This window comes from Scyliorhinus torazame, chromosome 15 (genome assembly GCF_047496885.1).
Source record: "Scyliorhinus torazame isolate Kashiwa2021f chromosome 15, sScyTor2.1, whole genome shotgun sequence".
NCBI lineage: Eukaryota > Metazoa > Chordata > Chondrichthyes > Carcharhiniformes > Scyliorhinidae > Scyliorhinus > Scyliorhinus torazame.
In genome coordinates, this window is record NC_092721.1 from 158,384,183 (window position 1) to 158,406,693 (window position 22,511).

The 22,511-nt window shown below is 51.5% G+C and overlaps 1 long non-coding RNA gene across 1 annotated transcript in view; it reads right to left on the reverse strand.

Annotated features, from left to right (window-relative positions):
- Positions 1-625: 625 nt before the first annotated feature.
- LOC140391444 (uncharacterized) overlaps positions 626-22,511 on the reverse strand; it is a 74,210-nt gene continuing 52,324 nt past the window's right edge. Inside the window, exon 3 of the long non-coding RNA XR_011935071.1 lies at positions 626-762. This is a non-coding gene — a long non-coding RNA (uncharacterized lncRNA). The remainder of the gene's footprint in view (positions 763-22,511) is intronic.

A 22,511-nucleotide genomic window follows, 5' to 3' on the forward strand; every position in this document is an offset into this window, starting at 1 on the left:
TGCAGTGACATTTTTGATTTTAATAAAATTATGTTCCTGGAACCAATGTGTCATTTATGTCCCCAACAGACATTTTTATGTTACAGATTACAGGACTCATTTGTCTGCCTCTTTGGCAATAGACCTGCAGTATGTTAAAATAAAACATTAAGATGTCAAACTCTTCTTTTGAATGGCCTTGTATCTTATTTTGTAAATATTGACTTAACCATAACTCTTGACAATCATTTCAGTACATTTATTGCGATAATGCCTTAAGTCACTTGAGTGCATCCTTCATATGGGATCTTATATGATCTGACATTTTGAATACAACTGCTGCATCTTCATTACACTCATTTTATAATTGAAGGACACATATTAATAAATTGCAATTGAATGTTTACCATGTCTTTTTAAATAAAAAATCTCTTTCGACTTGAAACGCTTCTGGCGTTGTTACCTAAAATTGTGCTGCCAATGAGTATCATGCAAATCAAGAATTAACAGAAATGCTGCCTACAACTCTTTAATCAATTAAAATTGGAGGGTGCAACATCTTGGGTTTGTGAGTCTGTGATTTTGGATAAACGATGCCATTGGCCAAAATTCTCTGCCAGCAGCACAAGCTCAAAAAAGATGCAGTCTTTGATGCATACTATACCTGACAAGCGACTCGATATCTTCAGCTATCTCAAACCCACAGCCACTTCTCCAGGTCTCTCCATCTTACTCGTTTCCTGTTTACCTTCGAAATCCTCATCAAAACCTCCTTCCTCCTCCCTATTAAAATCATTTTACAACATGACATTCAACGATTTCTCCGAATTCTTCTGCAGCTCAATGACTTAATCGTAACCAAGTATGAATTATGAAGTTAATCCTCCAACTGGCTGATGCTACTTGTACAGCGGAGTATTTGAGATAACCAGTTGCTGCAAGTGTCCATATCAGCACTGCCCACAATACCCACAGAGTAAGATCACACCAACAGCAGAAATGCTGCATTTTGATAGTGCCTTTAACATAGTAAAAGGTCCAAAGCTGCTAAGGCCTGCTTTATTTCTTGCTCAGATTGGTACATCTACCCAGAGTGACAAATATTTATTTTCCCCTTCAGTAAAAAATGCATGATATTTTGTGTACCTGCAGCTTAAGTTACAAAGCCTACATATTTATTTACTTCTACGAGCCATAGCCATTCTCGAGTTGCCAGCTTTTGGGAATGCACCAGCCTTTTTTGAAGTGTGGACCAGCTTTTGCCAGTTTTCTAGGTTAGTATCAGCTTTAACAGCTGAAGGACAAAACATTAAATGGCCTTTTTAGTTAACTTGATCGCTAGTACATACCCTGGGTCCCTGGTGCTGTGAAGCAACAGTGCTATTGTGCCACCCTATATAGAGACCAACCCTGTTTTATTTCTGATCAAGTAAATGTTTCATCCTAATTTGCCTCTATTCTGATTAAATTCATCTTTTAGTCAGATATTGGCATAATCATAATGATGTATCAATGTAAACGTTTCCTTGAAATTTGCATTCTGGCCCATTGTTCTTGATAGTGTAGTTGTGGTGCACGTAAGTTCAACTAGTCTGCGTGGAATCCTAGAGTTAAATCCTTTGTACTTCCAAATGACAAATGTTCAATTATTTCATAGAGCTATCAGTAGTTTATGGTCTATTTCAACATTAACACCATGATTATACACAAACTGAGTTGATTCATAAGGAGGTGCTTCACAGTCCGTTCTTATTCTGTCTTAATTTTACTTCTGCATCAGTCAATGAAAACAATGCATTTTCAACAGGTTTCCATTGATGATTAATTCTTTTTTTCATATAAATGTTTTTTTATTAGGTTTTTGAACAAAGTATATTTACCGTTATGTACACAGAATAAGAAACATATGTATATATATATATATAGAAGAGAAGGGCACACCCAAACATACCAAAAACAAAAGTAATAATAAAAAATAAAATAAAAAATAACGTAGAATAACTGGTAGGGTATTGTGAACCAGGTCAACAGCAGCAACTCTGTACAACTGGCAAAATTATTTACAACACATAAGTAGGCGACTGTTTGTGGGGGGGACGGGGGGGAGGGAGGGCGGGGTGGAGCCTGGGGAGGTAAATATACATTTGGGTGCCGGAGAAACAATTACAGTGGGCAATACTCGAGTGGGTTTGGTGTTGGTGTTGTCACTTGCTTCACCCGGACGGATCTCGCTGCCGTTGTCGTCTCGCGCTCACCTCCGCTTCAGCCGTTCCTCCGCCTTTCGCCTGTATTCTCCTTGTTCTGTGTTCAAAGAACAAAGAACAAAGAAATGTACAGCACAGGAACAGGCCCTTCGGCCCTCCAAGCCCGTGCCGACCATACTGCCCGACTAAACTACAATCTTCTACACTTCCTGGGTCCGTATCCTTCTATTCCCATCCTATTCATATATTTGTCAAGATGCCCCTTAAATGTCCCTATCGTCCCTGCCTCCACTACCTCCTCCGGTAGTGAGTTCCAGGCACCCACTACCCTCTGCGTAAAAAACTTGCCTCGTACATCTACTCTAAACTTTGCCCCTCTCACCTTAAACCTATGCCCCCTAGTAATTGACCCCTCTACCCTGGGGAAAAGCCTCTGACTATCCACTCTGTCTATGCCCCTCATAATTTTGTATACCTCTATCAGGTCGCCCCTCAACCTCCTTCGTTCCAGTGAGAACAAACCGAGTTTATTCAATCGCTCCTCATAGCTTATGCCCTCCATACCAGGCAACATTCTGGTAAATCTCTTCTGCACCCTCTCTAAAGCCTCCACATCCTTCTGGTAGTGTGGCGACCAGAATTGAACACTATACTCCAAGTGTGGCCTAACTAAGGTTCTATACAGCTGCAACATGACTTGCCAATTCTTATACTCAATGCCCCGGCCAATGAAGGCAAGCATGCCGTATGCCTTCTTGACTACCTTCTCCACCTGTGTAGCCCCTTTCAGTGATCTGTGGACCTGTACTCCTAGATCTCTTTGACTTTCAATACTCTTGAGGGTTCTACCATTCACTGTATATTCCCTACCTGCATTAGCCCTTCCAAAATGCATTACCTCACATTTGTCCAGGTTAAACTCCATCTGCCATCTCTCCGCCCAAGTCTCCAGACAATCTAAATCCTGCTGTATCCTCAGACAGTCCTCATCGCTATCCGCAATTCCACCAACCTTTGTGTCGTCTGCAAACTTACTAATCAGACCAGTTACATTTTCCTCCAAATCATTTATATATACTACAAAGAGCAAAGGTCCCAGCACTGATCCCTGTGGAACACCACTGGTCACAGCCCTCCAATTAGAAAAGCATCCCTCCATTGCTACCCTCTGCCTTCTATGGCCTAGCCAGTTCTGTATCCACCTTGCCAGTTCACCCCTGATCCCGTGTGACTTCACCTTTTGTACTAGTCTACCATGAGGGACCTTGTCAAAGGCCTTACTGAAGTCCATATAGACAACATCTACTGCCCTACCTGCATCAATCATCTTAGTGACCTCCTCGAAAAACTCTATCAAGTTAGTGAGACACGACCTCCCCTTCACAAAACCGTGCTGCCTCTCACTAATACGTCCATTTGCTTCCAAATGGGAGTAGATCCTGTCTCGAAGAATTCTCTCCAGTAATTTCCCTACCACTGAAGTAAGGCTCACCGGCCTGTAGTTCCCGGGATTATCCCTGCCACCCTTCTTAAACAGAGGAACAACATTGGCTATTCTCCAGTCCTCCGGGACATCCCCTGAAGACAGCGAGGATCCAAAGATTTCTGTCAAGGCCTCAGCAATTTCCTCTCCAGCCTCCTTCAGTATTCTGGGGTAGATCCCATCCGGCCCTGGGGACTTATCTACCTTAATATTTTTTAAGACACCCAACACCTCGTCTTTTTGGATCACAATGTGACCCAGGCTATCTACACCCCCTTCTCCAGACTCAACATCTACCAATTCCTTCTCTTTGGTGAATACTGATGCAAAGTATTCATTTAGTACCTCGCCCATTTCCTCTGGCTCCACACATAGATTCCCTTGCCTATCCTTCAGTGGGCCAACCCTTTCCCTGGCTACCCTCTTGCTTTTTATGTAAGTGTAAAAAGCCTTGGGATTTTCCTTAACCCTATTTGCCAATGACTTTTCATGACCCCTTCTAGCCCTCCTGACTCCTTGCTTAAGTTCCTTCCTACTTTCCTTATATGCCACACAGGCTTCGTCTGTTCCCAGCCTTTTAGCCCTGACAAATGCCTCCTTTTTCTTTTTGACGAGGCCTACAATATCACTCGTCATCCAAGGTTCCCGAAAATTGCCGTATTTATCTTTCTTCCTCACAGGAACATGCCTGTCCTGTATTCCTTTCAACTGACACTTGAAAGCCTCCCACATGTCAGATGTTGATTTGCCCTCAAACATCCGCCCCCAATCTATGTTCTTCAGTTCCCGCCTAATATTGTTATAATTAGCCTTCCCCCAATTTAGCACATTCATCCTCGGACCACTCTTATCCTTGTCCACCAGTACTTTAAAACTTACTGAATTGTGGTCACTGTTACCGAAATGCTCCCCTACTGAAACATCTACCACCTGGCCGGGCTCATTCCCCAATACCAGGTCCAGTACCGCCCCTTCCCTAGTTGGACTGTTTACATATTGTTTTAAGAAGCCCTCCTGGATGCTCCTTACAAACTCTGCCCCGTCTAAGCCCCTGGCACTAAGTGAGTCCCAGTCAATATTGGGGAAGTTGAAGTCTCCCATCACCACAACCCTGTTGTTTTTACTCTTTTCCAAAATCTGTCTCCCTATCTGCTCCTCTATCTCCCGCTGGCTGTTGGGAGGCCTGTAGTATACCCCCAACATTGTGACTGCACCCTTCTTATTCCTGATCTCTACCCATATAGCCTCACTGCCCTCTGAGGTGTCCTCTCGCAGTATAGCTGTGATATTCTCCCGAACAAGTAGCGCAACTCCGCCTCCCCTTTTACATCCCCCTCTATCCCGCCTGAAACATCTAAATCCTGGAACGTTTAGCTGCCAATCCTGCCCTTCCCTCAACCAGGTCTCTGTAATGGCAACAACATCATAGTTCCAAGTAGTAATCCAAGCTCTAAGTTCATCTGCCTTACCCGTAATGCTCCTTGCATTAAAACATATGCACTTCAGGCCACCAGACCCGCTGTGTTCAGCAACTTCTCCCCGTCTGCTCTGCCTCAGAGCCACACTGTCCCTATTCCCTAGTTCTCCCTCAATGCTCTCACCTTCTGACCTATTGCTCCCGTGCCCACCCCCTGCCATACTAGTTTAAACCCTCCCGTGTGACACTAGCAAATCTCGCGGCCAGGATATTTATGCCTCTCCGGTTTAGATGCAACCCGTCCATCTTATACAGGTCACACCTGCCCCGGAAGAGCTCCCAGTGGTCCAGATAACAGAAACCCTCCGTCCTCCACCAGCTGTTTAGCCACGTGTTTGTCTGCTCTATCTTCCTATTTCTAGCCTCACTGGCACGTGGCACAGGGAGTAATCCCGAGATTACAACCCTCGAGGTCCTGTCTTTTAACTTTCTGCCTAGCTCCCTGAACTCCTGCTGCAGGACCTCATGCCCCTTCCTGCCTATGTCGTTCGTACCAATATGTACAACGACCTCTGCCTGTTTGCCCTCCCCCTTCAGGATTCCCTCTACCCGTTCGGAGACATCCTGGACCCTGGCACCAGGGAGGCAACATACCATCCTGGAGTCTCTTTCACGTCCACAGAAGCGCCTATCTGTACCCCTGACTATAGAGTCCCCTATAACTATTACTCTTCTGCGCTTTGACCCTCCCTTCTGAACATCAGAGCCAGCCGTGGTGCCACTGCTCTGGCTGCTGCTGTTTTCCCCTGATAGGCTATCCCCCCCGACAGTATCCAAAGGGGTATATCTGTTCGAGAGGGGGACAACCACAGGGGATTCCTGCACTGACTGCCTGCCCTTTCTGGTGGTCACCCATTTCTCTGCCTGCACCTTGGGTGTGACCACACTTACATAACTGCGATCTATGACGCTTTCCGCCACCTGCATGCTCCTAAGTGCATCCAATTGCTGCTCCAACCGAACCATGCGGTCTGTGAGGAGCTGCAGTTGGGTGCACTTTCTGCAGATGAAGCCATCCGGGATGCTGGAAGCCTCCCGGACCTGCCACATCTCACAGTCAGAGCACAGCACCCCTCTAACTGACATTGCGTCAATTAATTAAAATTAAAATTTGTCTTTTTCTTTTTTTTTATATAGATACTTTTTTTTTTTAAATTACAAAGTTACTGTCAACTATCTGTTTCCTAGCACTAGATTTCTAATAGAAATGCGATAGCTAACTATAATATTCTCCGATCTCTGGCTTAGATATCCTCTAAATTATAATTAAGTTATTATGTTTAATTAGTTCCGAAATACTCAAAAAAATTTAGGTTAGAATCCCAACCAGCCACTCAGGTCACAGATTTTCTGTGATGTCACTTCAGTTTCCCCCCGACACACACAATTTGAAAAAAAGGTATAAAAGTAAAAATCACTTGCTTACCTTCTGAGATGTTCTCAGGTTCTCTCGCTGACAGAGACTGCTCCTCCACCTCCAATCCTTGACCTGCACAATGCTAATAATATAATAATATAATATGTCACTTACCTTACACCAATGGGTCTTATTATTAGGTTAGAGGAGGAGGGTGGGTGGGAGACACTACACGTGTAGTGTCTCGGGTTTCCTCTCCACCAGAATTTATTGGTTGGGGGGGGGGGGGGAAAACTTGCCAGAGGTCGAACTTCCGGTTCCCGCCGAAATCCAAAGGGCTGCTCCTGTAAAGGTAAGTGGTTTTAAACTCACTACTCACCTCCCAGAAGGTCCCTGCGCACCGCTGCCGCCGAAATCCAAAGGGCTGCTCCTGTAAAGGTAAGGTTTTTAAACACACTACTCACCTCCCAGAAGTCCCCTGCGCACCGCTGCCGCCGAAATCCAAAGGGCTGCTCCTGTAAAGGTAAGTGGTTTTAAACTCACTACTCACCTCCCAGAAGGCCCCTGCGCACCGCTGCCGCCGAAATCCAAAGGGCTGCTCCTGTAAAGGTAAGGTTTTTAAACACACTACTCACCTCCCAGAAGTCCCCTGCGCACCGCTGCCGCCGAAATCCAAAGGGCTGCTCCTGTAAAGGTAAGTGGTTTTAAACTCACTACTCACCTCCCAGAAGGCCCCTGCGCACCGCTGCTGCCGAAATCCAAAGGGCTGCTCCTGTAAAGGTAAGGTTTTTAAACACACTACTCACCTCCCAGAAGTCCCCTGCGCACCGCTGCCGCCGAAAGTTCCTGGAGATGCCAAGTGTGTTATCGTATCCCTTGCCCTCCTTCCAGTCTATCTATCTCTCCCTCTCATGCTTTGGCTACTTTCCCCTGATTCTTGGCTCCCTGGCTATTCTTCTGCTTGTTTGTTGGCCACAAACAGGTCCCGGAACAATTGGGTGACTGGCTCCCACGTTCTGTGGAAGCCGTCGTCTGACCCTCGGATGGAGAATTTGATTTTCTCCATTTGGAGAGATTCTGAGAGGTCGGACAGCCAGTCTGCAGCTTTGGGTGGTGCTGCTGACCGCCAGCCGAGCAGGATTCTATGGCGGGTGATCAGGGAATCAAAGGCAAGGGCGTCCGTCCACCTCCCCAGGAATAGATCTGGCTGGCCTGAAACCCAGAAGACCGTCACATTCGGGCATGGCTCCACCCTCATCCTCATCACTTTGGACATTGCCTCGAAGAAGGCTGTCCAGTACCCTGCAAGTCTGGGGCAAGGCCAGCACATGTGGGTGTGGTTGGCCGGGCCTCCTTGGCACCGTTCACATCTATCCTCCACCTCCGGGAAGAACCTACTCATATGGGTTCTTGTTAAGTGGGCTCTATGTACCACTTTTAGGCTGTGTCAGGCTGAGCCTTGCGCACGTGGAGGTGGTGATGACCCTGTGCAGTGCTTCGTTCCAGAGTCTCTACCCTATTTCAATCCCCAAGTCCTCCTCCCATTTCTTTCTTGTTGCATCCAGTACGGTGTCGGCCCTTTCTACCAGTCGGTCATACATATCGCTACAGTTTCCTCTCTCTAATATGCTTGCGTCCGGTAACTCTTCCAGTCATGTCTGTCGTGGCGGTTGTGGGTACGTCCTTGTCTCCTTTCATTGGAAGTTTTTGAGTTGTAGATACCGTAGCTCGTTCCCCCTGGCTAGCTGGAATTCCTCTGTCAGTTCGTCCAGTGTTGCGATCCTGCCGTTCGTGTATGGGTCCCTGCCTGTCAGTGTCCCTCCGTCCTGTCCCCACCTTTTGAAGGTGGCGTCAGTCAGCGCTGGTGTGAACCTATGGTTGTTGTAGATTGGACCTTTGTCTGACATTTTGGTCAGGCCAACTTGCTGCCGTAGTTGGTTCCAGAATTGTAGGGTGGCTATCACCACCGGGCTGCTGGAGTGATATTTTGAGTGGGGATGGGAGTGCTGCCGTAGCAAGGGTCCGGAGGGAGTTCCCCATGTGATGCACTATCAATTACGATGAGACGAGAGTAGAGAGTAATCGAGGCTTTATTACGCAGAGATGTGGAGCCTCCCACAGCTGCTGCTGAAATGGCTGCAGCTCGGAGAGCCCACACATTTATACTCCGCCTACTGGGCGGAGCCAGCAGGCAGGGATTTACCCACGTACTTGTAGTACAGGGGCCTTACCGTAATACCCTCGTATGCAGTATATACAATACAACAGTGGTGACTACCACATTCACCCCCTGTTAAAAAAGAGTCCAGCAGGGGTGGTGGAAAGCATACAGGTTGTTTAGAATTTTAGAAAGAGTTTACAAATTTAGACGATCGGGCGCCTTGATCCGTCAATGCGAGTGCCGCAGTTCTGGTGGTGATTCAGGCGTCGGTTTAGTCGTCGGTTACTCCGGGAGTGTGTCGACCTCATCTTCATCCCCGTTGGGGCCAAGGGGAGGATGGATCGTCCTGGTGCGGGGGCTGTGGTGGGATGCGCTGGGGGGAGGGAGGGTGGCGCCGGGGCAGCAGGGGGGGTTGTGTGGGGACCCATCTGGCGCCAGGTCCCTGAGGGAGACTGTGTCTTGGCGGCCATCGGGATACGCTACGTAGACATACTGCGGGTTCGCGTGGAGTAGCTGTACCCCCTCAACCAATGGCTCCACCTTGTGGAGCCGCACATGCTTGCGGAGGAGAACGGGTCCTGGAGCTGCCAGCCACGTTGGGAGCGACACCCAGGAGATGGACTTCCTGGGGAAGGCAAAGAGACATTCATGGGGAGTTGCATTAGTCGCAGTGCACAGGAGCGACCAAATGGAGTGGAGGGCGTCGGGGAGGACCTCCTGCCAGCGGGAGGCTGGGAGATTTCTGGACCGTAGGGCCAGCTGGACGGCATTCAAGACCGTCCCATTCTCCCGCTCCACCTGCGCGTTTCCCCGGGGGTTGTAGCTGGTCATCCTGCTCGAGGCAATGCCCCTGCTGAGCAGGTATTGGCGCAGCTCATCGGTCATGAATGAGGATCCCCGGTCGCTGTGGACGTAGGCAGGGAAACCGAACAGAGCGAAGGTGGTGTTGAGGGCTTCGATGACGTTGGCAGATGTCATATCGGGGCATGGGATGGCGAAGGGGAATCTGGAATATTCGTCGACCACTTTAAGAAAGTACGTGTTTCAGTCGGTGGAGGGGAGGGGCCCTTTGAAGTCCACGCTGAGGCATTCAAAGAGGCGGGAGGCCTTCACCAGGCGCGCATGGTCTGGCCGGTAGAAGTGCGGTTTACACTCTGCGCAGACCTGGCAGTCTCTGGTGATAGCCCTGACTTTCTCGATGGAGTAGGGCAGATTGCGGGCCTTTATGAAATTATAAAATCGGGTGACCCCTGGGTGCCAGAGATCGTCATGCAGGGTCCGGAGTTGGTCCACTTGTGCGCTGGCACATGTACCTCGGGATAGGGCATCGGGGGGCTCGTTGAGCTTACCGGGGCGATACAAAATCTCGTAATTGTAGGTGGAGAGCTCGATCTTCCACCTCAAGATCTTATCATTTTTGATCTTAGCCCGCTGTGTGCTGTTAAACATGAAGGCAACCGACTGTTGGTCAGTGAGGAGAGTGAATTTCTTGCCGGTCAGGTAATGCCTCTAATGCCGCACAGCTTCAACGATAGCTTGGGCCTCCTTTTCGACAGAGGAGTGCCGAATTTTGCAGGCATGGAGGATGCGGGAAAAGAATGCCACGGGCCTGCCTGCCTGGTTGAGGGTGGCGGCCAGAGCGACGTCTGATGCATCGCTCTCGACTTGGAAGGGGAGCGTCTCGTCAACCGCGTGCATCGCGGCCTTGGCGATATCGGCCGTGATACGATTGAAGGCCTGGTGAGCCTCGGCCGTCAGTGGGAAAAAGGTGGAGTGGATGAGTGGGTGGGCCTTGTCCGCATAGTTAGAGACCCACTGGGCGTAGTATGAGAAGAACCCCAGGCATCGTTTGAGGCCCTTGGGGCACTGGGGAAGGGGGAGTTCCATGAGGGGGCGCATGCGATCGGGGTCGGGCCCTAGAACTCCGTTCTGAACCACATAGCCGAGGATGGCTAATCGGTTTGTGCTGAACACGCACTTCTCCTTGTTGTAGTTTCGGTTGAGGAGTTTGGCGGTGTGGAAGAATTTGGAAAGGTTAGTGTCGTGGTCCTGCTGGTCGTGGCTGCAGATGGTGACGTTATCCAGGTACGGGAAAGTGGCTCGCAGTCCGTACCGGTCAACCATTCGGTCCATCTCCCGTTGGAAGACCGAGACCCCGTTAGTGACGCCAAAGGGAACGCTAAGGAAGTGGTAAAGGCGGCCGTCCACTTCAAACGTGGTGTACTGGCGGTCCGCCTTGCGAATGGGGAGCTGGTGGTAGGCAGATTTCAGGTCCGCTGTCGAGAAGACTCGGTACTATGCAATCTGATTGACCATATCAGATATGCGTGGGAGGGGGTACGCGTCGAGCTGCGTGTATCGATTGATGGTCTGACTGTAGTCAACGACCATCCTGTTTTTCTCCCCAGTTTTCACCACTACCACTTGGGCTCTCCAGGGGCTGTTGCTGGCCTCGATGATACATTCCCGCAGCAGATTCTGGACCTCCGACCTGATGAAGGTCTTATCCTGGGCACTGTGCCGTCTGCTCCTGGTGGCGACGGGTTTACAATCCGAGGTGAGGTTTACAGATAGAGAAGGCGGGTTGACCTTAAGGGTTGCGAGACCGCAGACAGTGAGGGGTGGTAGGGGCCCGCCAAATTTCAGGGTTAGGCTCTGGAGGTTGCACTGGAAATCCAGGCCGAGTAGCAAGGCAGCGCAGAGGTTGGGGGGGACGTAGAGCCGGAAGTCGCTGAACTCTACGCCCTGGATATGGAGGGTGGCGGTGCAATGCCCCCGGATCGCCACGGAGTGGGATCCGGAGGCCAGGGAGGTTCTCTGGTTGATGGGGTGTACAGTGAGGGAGTAGCGCCTTACCGTATCAGGGTGGATGAAGCTCTCAGTGCTCCCGGAGTCTTGTGCCCGTTGACCTTCACTGTCGTCGACGTGGTTGCGAGGTTGTGCGGTCGGGACTGGTCGATCGTGATGGAGGCCAGACGTGGCTGGTCGGCGGCGGTTGCAGGCGATGAGCGGCCAGATGAGGTGCCCGACGAGCAGGAGTCCTGAGGCGGGGAAGAAGGCGTCGCCCACGGGCCGCACGTGTCCTGAGGAGGGCAAGATGGTGGCGCCCACGGACCACATGTGGTCTGAGACGAGGAAGATGGCGGCGACCACGGGCCACACGTGGTCTGAGACGAGGAAGATGGCGGCGCCCACGGGTCACACGTCGGGGGTGCAGGGACAATAGCAGCGATCGAGCGGGCCTGGCACACAGCAGCAAAATGTCCTTTCTTCCCGCAGGCCTTGCAGAGCGCGCTCCGCGCCGAGCAGCACTGCCAGGGGTGTTTTGACTGTCCGTAGAAGTAGCACTTGGGTGCCTCGGGGTTGGTTGGCTGCTGCGCGGCGCAGGCCTGGGGTTGGCTGGGGGAGGTCACTGATGGGGTCCACGGTGGGGTGTTCGTTGGCGGGTTCCTCGATGCGCAGGAGGGGTGGGCCGTGCGGTCGGGTGCATACGCCTGTATATTGCACGAGGCGACTGTGAGCGAGAGCGCTAGTTTCTTAGTCGACACGAGGTCGAGGGTAGCTCCTGCTAAGAGGCGCTGGCGGATGTACGAAGACCCTATGCCCGTAACGAACGCGTCTCTAAGTAGCAGGTCAGAATGTTCAGCGGCCGAAACGGCCCGGCAATCGCAGTCTCTCACCAGGACGTGCAGGGCACGCCAGAAATCTTCCACAGACTCACCGGGGAGTTGATGCCACGTGGACAGGAGGTGCCTGGTGTAGATTTTGTTAGTCTGCTGGGTATAGTTCTCCTTCAGTAGCGCCATGGCCTCAGCATAGGTCGGCGCGTCCCGGATGAGGGGAAAAATATCGGAGCTCAGCCACGTGTAGAGGATCTGAAGCTTCTGAGCGTCTGAGGGTGGTTCAGTCGCAGATCCAATGTCTGCTTCAAAGCAAGCTAGCCAATGTGCGAAGGCCCACTTGGCGTTGTCTGCTTGAGGGTGCAACTGCAGGCGATCAGGCTTGATGCGGAGGTCCATCGTTGTAAAATCTCTGCGTAATAAATATCAATTACGACGAGGCGAGAGTAGAGAGTAATCAAATCTTTATTACGCAGAGATGTGGAGCCTCCGGCAGCTGCTGCCGAAATGGCTGCAGCTCGGAGAGCCCACACATTTATACTCCGCCTACTGGGCAGAGCCAGCAGGCAGGGATCTACCCCTGTACCTGTAGTACAGGGGCCTTATCGTAATACCCTCGTATGCTGTATATACAATACAACAGTGGTGATTACCACACCATGCAGGAGGCCTCTTCCGCGCGCACCCACTCGGCTTCTGGCTCCTTGATCCATCCCCTTATTCGCTCGGCCGTCGCCGCCCAGTGGTCGAATTGTAGATTTGGGGGGGTCTAGCCTCCCCCCCCCCCCCCCCCCCCCCCCCCCCCCCCCCCGCTGGGTTTTGTTTTTTGCAGGACCTTCTTTGGGATCCTAGCATTCTTTCCCCCCCCCACCCATACGAACGCCATGATTAGTTTTTCTAGTGCTTTGAAAAAGGCCTTGGGGATATAGATCGGGATGGATCTGAAAAGGAAGAGGTACCTGGGCAGCACGTTCATTTTGATCGTCTGGACTCTCCCCGCGAGGGAGAGTGGGAGTGTGTTCCATCTTTGCAGGTCCTTTTTTACTTCCTCTGTCAGACTGGTGAGGTTCCATTTGTGGATCCCTTTCCAGTCATGGGCTATTTAGATCCCCAGGTAGCGGAATTTGTGTCGGGCTTGTTTAAACGGCAATCCCGTTAGTGCTGCCCCCTCTACTTGTGGGTGTACCGGGAAGATCTCGCTTTTACTCATGTTGAGTTTGTAGCCCGAGAAGGCGGCAAACTCTTTCAGGAGCGTGATGATTCCGTCCATGCTGCTCTGTGGATCCGAAATGTAGAGGAGAAGGTCCTCTGCATAGAGTGAGACTCTGTGCTCTCTGCCGCCCCTTTGGATCCCCCGCCAGCTTTTTGCTGCTCTGAGCGCGATTGCTAGTGGTTCGATCGCTCGAGCGAACAGCAGCAGGGACAGTGGGCATCCTTGCCTGGTACCCCTGTGCAGCTGGAAGTATCGGGAGTCGGTATTGTTGGTCCGTACGCTCGTCATGGGAGCGTTGTACAGGAGTTTTACCCAGGAGGTGAACCCTGTTCCAAGCCCGAACCGCTCCAGTACCTCTATGAGGTAATTCCATTCGACTCTGTCGAAGGCCTTTTCTGCGTCTAGGGAGACGATCACCTCTGGTGTTCTTTCCCCGGAGGGGGTCATTATCACGTTCAGCAGGTGCCTGATGTTGGAGGTAAGCTGTCTACCTTTGACAAAGCCCGTCTGGTCCTCTGCGACCACCTCGGGTACACAGTCTTCTAACCTTTTGGCTAGAATCTTGGCCAGTATTTTGGCATCTGCATTCAGCAGTGAGATGGGTCTGTATGACCCACATTCCGTTGGGTCTTTGTCTTTCTTAGGTATCAGCGAGATTGAGGCCTGTGCTAGCGTGGGCGGCAGTGTGCCCCTCGCTAGCGAGTCTGTGAACATCTCCCGCAGGTGCTGTCGCAAATGTTTTGTAGAAGTCCGCCGGGAACCCGTCTGGTCCCGGCGCCTTCCCCGCCTGCATGGAGCTAATGCTGTCCATGATCTCTCCCAGTGCTAGTGGTGCTTCCAAGTCCCGTTTTTTGCCCTCCCCCACGACTGGAATGTCCAGTCCATCAAGGAACCGTTTCATCCCGGATTCCCCCATTGGGGGCTCTGAGGTGTACAGCCCTTGGTAGAAGGCCTTGAAGGTTTTGTTGATCTTTTCTGGTACTGTTTCTAATGTGCCTCTGGTATCCCTGATTTGTGCAATTTCTCTGGTGGCTGCCTGCTTTCTCAGCTGGTGTGCCAACAGGCGACTGGCTTTGTCTCTGGTTTCGTATCGGGTTCCACGTGCCTGGCGGAGTTGGTGCAGTGCTTTCCTGGTGGAAAGCAGATCAAAGTTCCTTTGTAGCTCTTTCCTCTCTGCCAGGAGCTCTACGGTCGGGGCCTCGGAGTATTTACGGTCTACCTCCAGTATGGAGTCGACCAGCTGCTGCCTTGCTGCCCTTTCCTCCCTATCTCTTTGCGCTTTGAAAGCGATGATTTCCCCTCTTACTACGGCCTTTAGTGCTTCCCAGAACGTGGAGGGTGAGACCTCCCCGTTCTGGTTGTTCTCTGTGAACTCTGCTATGGCCCGTGATATCTTTTCGTTGAAGGCCTTGTCAGCTAGTGGGGCAACGTCCAACCTCCATGTGAGGCATTGGGCCCTGCCCGTCTCCAGCCTCACGTCCATGTAGTGTGGAGCGTGGTCTGATATCACAATTGTGGAATATTCCACTTTGTCTATCCCCGGAAGCACCGTTTTCCCCACCACAAAGAAGTCAATTCTGGTGTATACGTTGTGCACTGGGGAGAAGGAGAACTCCTTCTCCCCTGGGTGGGCGAACCTCCAGGGGTCCACCGCTAACATCTGTTCCATAAAGTGACTGAGTTCCCTTGCCATGCTTGAGGTTTTCCCTGTTCTGGGGTTTGATCTGTCTGTCGTTGGATCCTGTACAGAGGTTGAAGCCCCCCCCCCCCCCCCCCCCCCCCCCGATGATTAGTCGCTATGTCAGGGATTTCTGCCATGGTCTTCTTGATGAAGCTCATGTCGTCCCAGTTGGGTGCGTACACGTTAACTAGTACTACCGGTGCCCCATCCAGGGCCCCGCTGACCATGATGTACCATCTCCCTGGGTCCGTAACCGTCTTTGTCGCCCTAAACATCGTCCTCTTGCCGATCAATATCGCCCCCCCCCCCCGGCTCTCGTCCCATAACAGGAATGGTAGGTCTGTCCCACCCAGCCCTTTCTTACCTGCAGTCGGTCTTGTTCTCTCAGGTGTGTCTCTTGAAGGAAGACTATGTCGGCCTTCATATTTCTCAGGTGGATGAGGACTTTGGATCTTTTCACTGGGCCGATGAGTCCCCTTACATTCCAGGTGACTATCCTGGTGGGGGGCTTCTGCCCCCTCGCTCCGGTGGGATTAACCATATTTACCTGGTGGACGCGCCCCTACCCACCGGGGTTTCCCTTTGTTTGGGGGCTGTCCAGGATGGCCGCTGTCACTGCTCTCTCCATGCGGTCGTGTCCCTGCACTCCGGGGTTACCTTTTGTCCAGGGGGCACTCGACATGGCCGCCTACTGTGTGTCCACCATGCGGGTAGTCCCCTGCACTCTGGGGTCTCCCTTCGCCCAGAGACCGTACTGGGTGGATGCTTGCAGCAATTCCTTGTTTCGAGCCCTTGGGTGTGGCACTTTGTAGCCCTATTGCTATTCCTTTTCTAGCCCTGTTTGTCCCTCCTCACCCCACCCCCCCTCCCTCCCCACCGGTCTCTCCCTCCCTGTGTCTCACCCCCCCCGGTCTCTCCCTTTCCCCCCCTTTTTCCCCCCTCTCCCGTATACCCCTCCTTTGTCCCTCTTTCCCCTGTTCCTATCCCCATTTGCTCTCCTGCCACTGTTGAATGGTCCCCCCTACCCCCTGCCTGGCACCTTCCCCCCTGTTGGGGGCGCGCTGCGGCCCTGCTTTGTTGCATGTCCCCGGCGCTAGCTTTCCTGCTAGTGCGGTGGCCCCCTCTCGGGAGTTACTGTCTCGCTTCTCCCCTGCCTGGCCTCTACGGTTTTCTGCCCGCTCTTCCCCTATCCTACCCTGCACTCCTCTTGCTTACTCTACCTTCTCCTCTACTCTCATTCCCTCGTGCTGGGGCCTGGCCTCCCACCTGAAGTGGTCCCTCGGGCAGTGGTTTGCTTTTTGTTCAAGGTGCGCTTGCCGTGGTGGGGGTGGGGGCGGGGATGCCTGGCATTGCCTCTGTGGTGAACCACTGTAATAGGAGATGTAAGGTCGGACCTGCACTACAGGTTCTCCGGTAGCTCCTGCCGGCTGGCTCCGCCCACGGAAAACTGTATAAATATGCATGACCTCCAGTGCCCTGACATTTCGCCAGCTGCAGCAGGAGGCCACACATCTGACTGTAATAAAGCCACAGTTGTACCCAACTTTAGTCCTTGTGCAATTGATCGTGCATCAATTTATTACAGTCAGATTTTCCACAGAATGGATATCAGAATTAAGCCCGATCGCCTGCAGCTGGATCCGCACTCGCCCGACGCCAGAAAAGACTTTACTCACTGGCTTGCATGTTTTGAGGTTTACATCAAGGCTGCGACCCTAAGCCAACGGAGGCTCAGAAAATAAACGTCCTGTACTCCAGACTGAGCTCCAGCGTGTTCCCGTTAATCCAAGACGTCACGAATTACACAAAAGCAATGGAAATCCTTAAGAAACACTACGCGCAGAAGGCGAACACGCTCTTCGCCAGGCATGTACTCACCACCTGCGCGCAACTACCTGATGAGTCCATCGAAGACTTCTGGCGGGCCCTAATTGCACTCATGCGGGACTGTGACTGTCAGGCCGTTACGGCCACCGAACATGCGAATCTCCTCATGCGCGATGCCTTCGTGATGGGGATTGCGTCACACCGCATCCGAGAACGATTAATGGAAGGGGCCACGCCCGAACTGGCGGAGACGAAAACCTTGGCACTCTCCATGACGGTCGCATGCCGTAACGTACAATCATACCCCTCCCGCCGCGCTGCCCACCCTTCTACTCCTTCCTACCCCTCCTGGACCCCGCCGACGACCTCCTCAGCTGGGGCCCTGCCTTCCCAATACGCCTGCGCCGCACGCCGATCCGCGCACCCTGGGGGTCCCCACGCCTGACGCACAATGGGAGCCACCATCTTCTCCTCCCGGGTCCATTTGCGACCAATGGGCGCCGCCATCTTGTCTCCCTTCGGCCACGTGTGTCCCATGGGCGCCGCCATCTTGTCCCGACCCCACAATGTGCGCACCATGGGCGCCGCCACCTTCTCCCGACCCCGCAATGCGTGCACCAGGGGCACCGCCATCTTGTCCCCCACAGGGTCTCTGGACATCCCGACATCGGAACCGCACACGCTCGCCACCCGAAGCATCCGATGGCTACCCGCAGCTCGCTTCGATGACGCTGGACCAATCTCGCCCGCACAACCTGGCCACGTCGTCGACGACTGTTAAAATCAACGACCACGCGACCTCCTGCCTGCTGGACTCGGGGAGCACCGAAAGCTTTGTTCACCCAGATACGAAAAGGCGCTGCTCCCTCGCGGTCCACCCTGCCAATCAAAGGATCTCCCTAGCATCCGGATCCCACTCCGTCCCGATCCGAGGCTTTTCTACAGTCACCCTCATGGTCCAGCGCGTAGAATTTAGTAACTTCCGCCTCTATGTCCTTCCTAATCTCTGCGCTGCACTCCTGTTGGGCCTGGACTTACAATGCAACCTCCAGAGCCTCACCCTCAAATTCGGCGGGCCCTTACCCCCCCTTACCGTTTGCGGCCTCGCGACCCTCAAGGTCGATCCCCCCTCCCTTTTTGCCAATCTAACTGCGGATTGCAAGCCCGTTGCCACTAGGAGCAGACGGTACAGCACCCAGGACAAGACCTTCATCAGGTATACCACTTTGGATATTGTCGGGGAGGATAGCTTCTCAGGGGAAAACAGCAGCAGCCAGAGCAATGGCATCGCGGCTGGCTCTGATGTTCAGAAGGGAGGGTCAAAGCGCAGAAGAGCAATAGTCACAGGGGACTCTATAGTCAGGGGCACAGATAGGCTCTTCTGTGGACGTGAAAGAGACTCCAGGATGGTATGTTGCCTCCCTGGTGCCAGGGTCCAGGATGTCTCCGAACGGGTAGAGGGCATCCTGAAGGGGGAGGGCAAACAGGCAGAGGTCGTTGTACATATTGGTACTAACGACATAGGCAGGAAGGGGCATGAGGTCCTGCAGCAGGAGTTCAGGGAGCTAGGCAGAAAGTTAAAAGACAGGACCTCTAGGGTTGTAATCTCGGGATTACTCCCTGTGCCACGGGCCAGTGAGGCTAGAAATAGGAAGATAGAGCAGCTAAACACGTGGCTAAACAGCTGGTGGAGGACGGAGGGTTTCTGTTATCTGGACCACTGGGAGCTCTTCCGGGGCAGGTGTGACCTATATAAGAAGGACGGGTTGCATCTAAACTGGAGAGGCATAAATATCCTGGCCGCGAAGTTTGCTAGTGTCACACGGGAGGGTTTAAACTAGTATGGCAGGGGGGTGGGCACGGGAGCAATAGGTCAGAAGGTGAGAGCATTGAGGGAGAACTAGGGAATAGGGACAGTATGGCTCTGAGGCAGAGCAGACAGGGTGAAGTTGCTGAACACAGCGGGTCTGGTGGCCTGAAGTGCATATGTTTTAATGCAAGAAGTATTACGGGTAAGGCAGATGAACTTAGAGCTTGGATTAGTACTTGGAACTATGATGTTGTTGCCATGACAGAGACCTGGTTGAGGGAAGGGCAGGATTGGCAGCTAAACGTTCCAGGATTTAGATGTTTCAGGCAGGATAGAGGGGGATGTAAAAGGGGTGGCGGAGTTGCGCTACTGGTTAGGGAGGATATCACAGCTGTACTACGGGAGGACACCTCAGAGGGCAGTGAGGCTATATGGGTAGAGATCAGGAATAAGAAGGGGGCTGTCACAATGTTGGGGGTTTATTACAGGCCTCCCAACAGCCAGCAGGAGATAGAGGAGCAGATAGGTAAACAGATTTTGGAAAAAATTAAAAACAACAGGGTTGTGGTGATGGGAGACCTCAACTTCCCCAATATTGACTGGGACTCACTTAGTGCCAGGGGCTTAGATGGGGCGGAGTTTGTAAGGAGCATCCAGGAGGGCTTCTTAAAACAATATGTAGACAGTCCAACTAGGGAAGGGGCGGTACTGGACCTGGTATTAGAACATAGAACATAGAACGATACAGCGCAGTACAGGCCCTTCAGCCCACGATGTTGCACCGAAACAAAAGCCATCTAACCTACACTATGCCATTATCATCCATATGTTTATCCAATAAACTTTTAAATGCCCTCAATGTTGGTGAGTTCACTACTGTAGCAGGTAGGACATTCCACGGCCTCACTACTCTTTGCGTAAAGAACCTACCTCTGAACTCTGTCCGATATCTATTACCCCTCAGTTTAAAGCTATGTCCCCTCGTGCCAGCCATTTCCATCCGCGGGAGAAGGCTCTCACTGTCCACCCTATCCAACCCCCTGATCATTTTGGATGGCTCTATGAAGTCTCCTCTTAACCTTCTTCTCTCCAACGAAAACAACCTCAAGTCCATCAGCCTTTCCTCATAAGATTTTCCCTCCATACCAGGCAACATCCTGGTAAATCTCCTCTGCTCCCGCTCCAAAGCCTCCACGTCCTTCCTATAATGCGGTGACCAGAACTGTACGCAACTCCAAATGCGGCCGTACCAGAGTTCTGTACAGCTGCAACATTACCTCCTGACTCCGGAACTCAATCCCTCTACCAATAAAGGCCAACACTCCATAGGCCTTCTTCACAACCCTATCAACCTGGGTGGCAACTTTCAGGGATCTATGTACATGGACACCGAGATCCCTCTGCTCATCCACACTTTCAAGAACTTTACCATTAGCCAAAGATTCCGCATTCCTGTTATTCCTTCCAAAGTGAATTACCTCACACTTCCCTACATTAAACTCCATTTGCCACCTCTCAGCCCAGCTCTGCAGCTTATCTATATCCCTCTGTAACCTGCTACATCCTTCCACACTATCGACAACACCACCGACTTTAGTATCGTCTGCAAATTTACTCACCCACCCTTCTGCGCCTTCCTCTAGGTCATTGATAAAAATGACAAACAGCAACGGCCCCAGAACAGATCCTTGTGGTACTCCACTTGTAACTGAACTCCATTCTGAACATTTCCCATCAACCACCACCCTCTGTCTTCTTTCAGCTAGCCAATTTCTGATCCACATCTCTAAATCACCCTCAATCCCCAGCCTCCGTATTTTCTGCAATAGCCTACCGTGGGGAACCTTATCAAACGCTTTGCTGAAATCCATATACACCACATCAACTGCTCTACCCTCGTCTACCTGTTCAGTCACCTTCTCAAAGAACTCGATAAAGTTTGTGAGGCTGACTAGCCATGCTGACTATCCCTGATCATATTATTCCTATCTAGATGATTATAAATCTTGTCTCTTATAATCCCCTCCAAGACTTTACCCACTACAGACGTGAGGCTCATCGGTCTATAGTTGCCGGGGTTGTCTCTGCTCCCCTTTTTGAACAAAGGGACCACATTTGCTATCCTCCAGTCCTCTGGCACTATTCCTGTAGCCAATGATGACATAAAAATCAAAGCCAAAGGTCCAGCAATCTCTTCCCTGGCCTCCCAGAGAATCCTAGGATAAATCCCATCAGGACCCTGGGACTTATCTATTTTCAGCCTGTCCAGAATTGCCAACACCTCTTCCCTACGTACCTCAATGCCATCTATTCTATTAGCCTGGGTCTCAGCATTCTCCTCCACAACATTATCTTTTTCCTGAGTGAATACTGACGAAAAATATTCATTTAGTATCTCGCCTATCTCTTCAGACTCCACACACAACTTCCCATCCCTGTCCTTGACTGGTCCTACTCTTTCCCTAGTCATTCGCTTATTCCTGACATACCTATAGAAAGCTTTTGGGTTTTCCTTGATCCTACCTGCCAAATACGTCTCATGTCCCCTCCTTGCTCGTCTTAGCTCTCTCTTTAGATCCTTCCTCGCTACCTTGTAACTATCCATCGCCCCAACTGAAACTTCACACCTCATCTTCACATAGGCCTCCTTCTTCCTCTTAACAAGAGATTCCACTTCTTTGGTAAACCACGGTTCCCTCGCTCGACGCCTTCCTCCCTGCCTGACCGGTACATACTTATCAAGAACACGCAGTAGCTGATCCTTGAACAAGCTCCACTTATCCAGTGTGCCCAACACTTGCAGCCTACTTCTCCACCTTATCCCCCCCAAGTCACGTCTAATGGCATCATAATTGCCCTTCCCCCAGCTATAACTCTTGCCCTGCGGTGTAGACTTATCCCTTTCCATTATTAACGTAAATGTCACCGAATTGTGGTCACTGTCCCCAAAGTGCTCTCCTACCTCCAAATCCAACACCTGGCCTGGTTCATTACCCAAAACCAAATCCAACGTGGCCTCGCCTCTTGTTGGCCTGTCAACATATTGTGTCAGGAAACCCTCCTGCACACACTGTACAAAAAACGACCCATCTAATGTACTCAAACTATATCTTTTCCAGTCAATATTTGGAAAGTTAAAGTCTCCCATAATAACTACCCTGTTACTTTCGCTCTTATCCAGGATCATCCTCGCCATCCTTTCCTCTACATCCCTAGAACTATTTGGAGGCCTATAGAAGACTCCCAACTGTGTGACCTCTCCTTTCATGTTTCTAACCTCAGCCCATACTACCTCGGAAGATGAGTCCCCATCTAGCATCCTCTCCGCCACCGTAATACTGCTCTTGACTAGCAGCGCCACACCTCCCCCTCTTTTGCCTCCTTCTCTGAGCTTACTAAAACACCTAAACCCCGGAACCTGCAACATCCATTCCTGTCCCTGCTCTATCCATGTCTCCGAAATGGCCACAACATCGAAGTCCCAGGTACCAACCTATGCTGCCAGTTCCCCTACCTTATTTCGTATACTCCTGGCATTGAAGTAGACACACTTCAAACCACCTATCTGAACACTGGCCCCCTCCTGCGACGTCAAATCTGTGCTCCTGACCTCTATACTCTCATTCTCCCTTACCCTAAAACTACAATCCAGGTTCCCATGCCCCTGCTGCATTAGTTTAAACCCCCCCAAAGAGCACT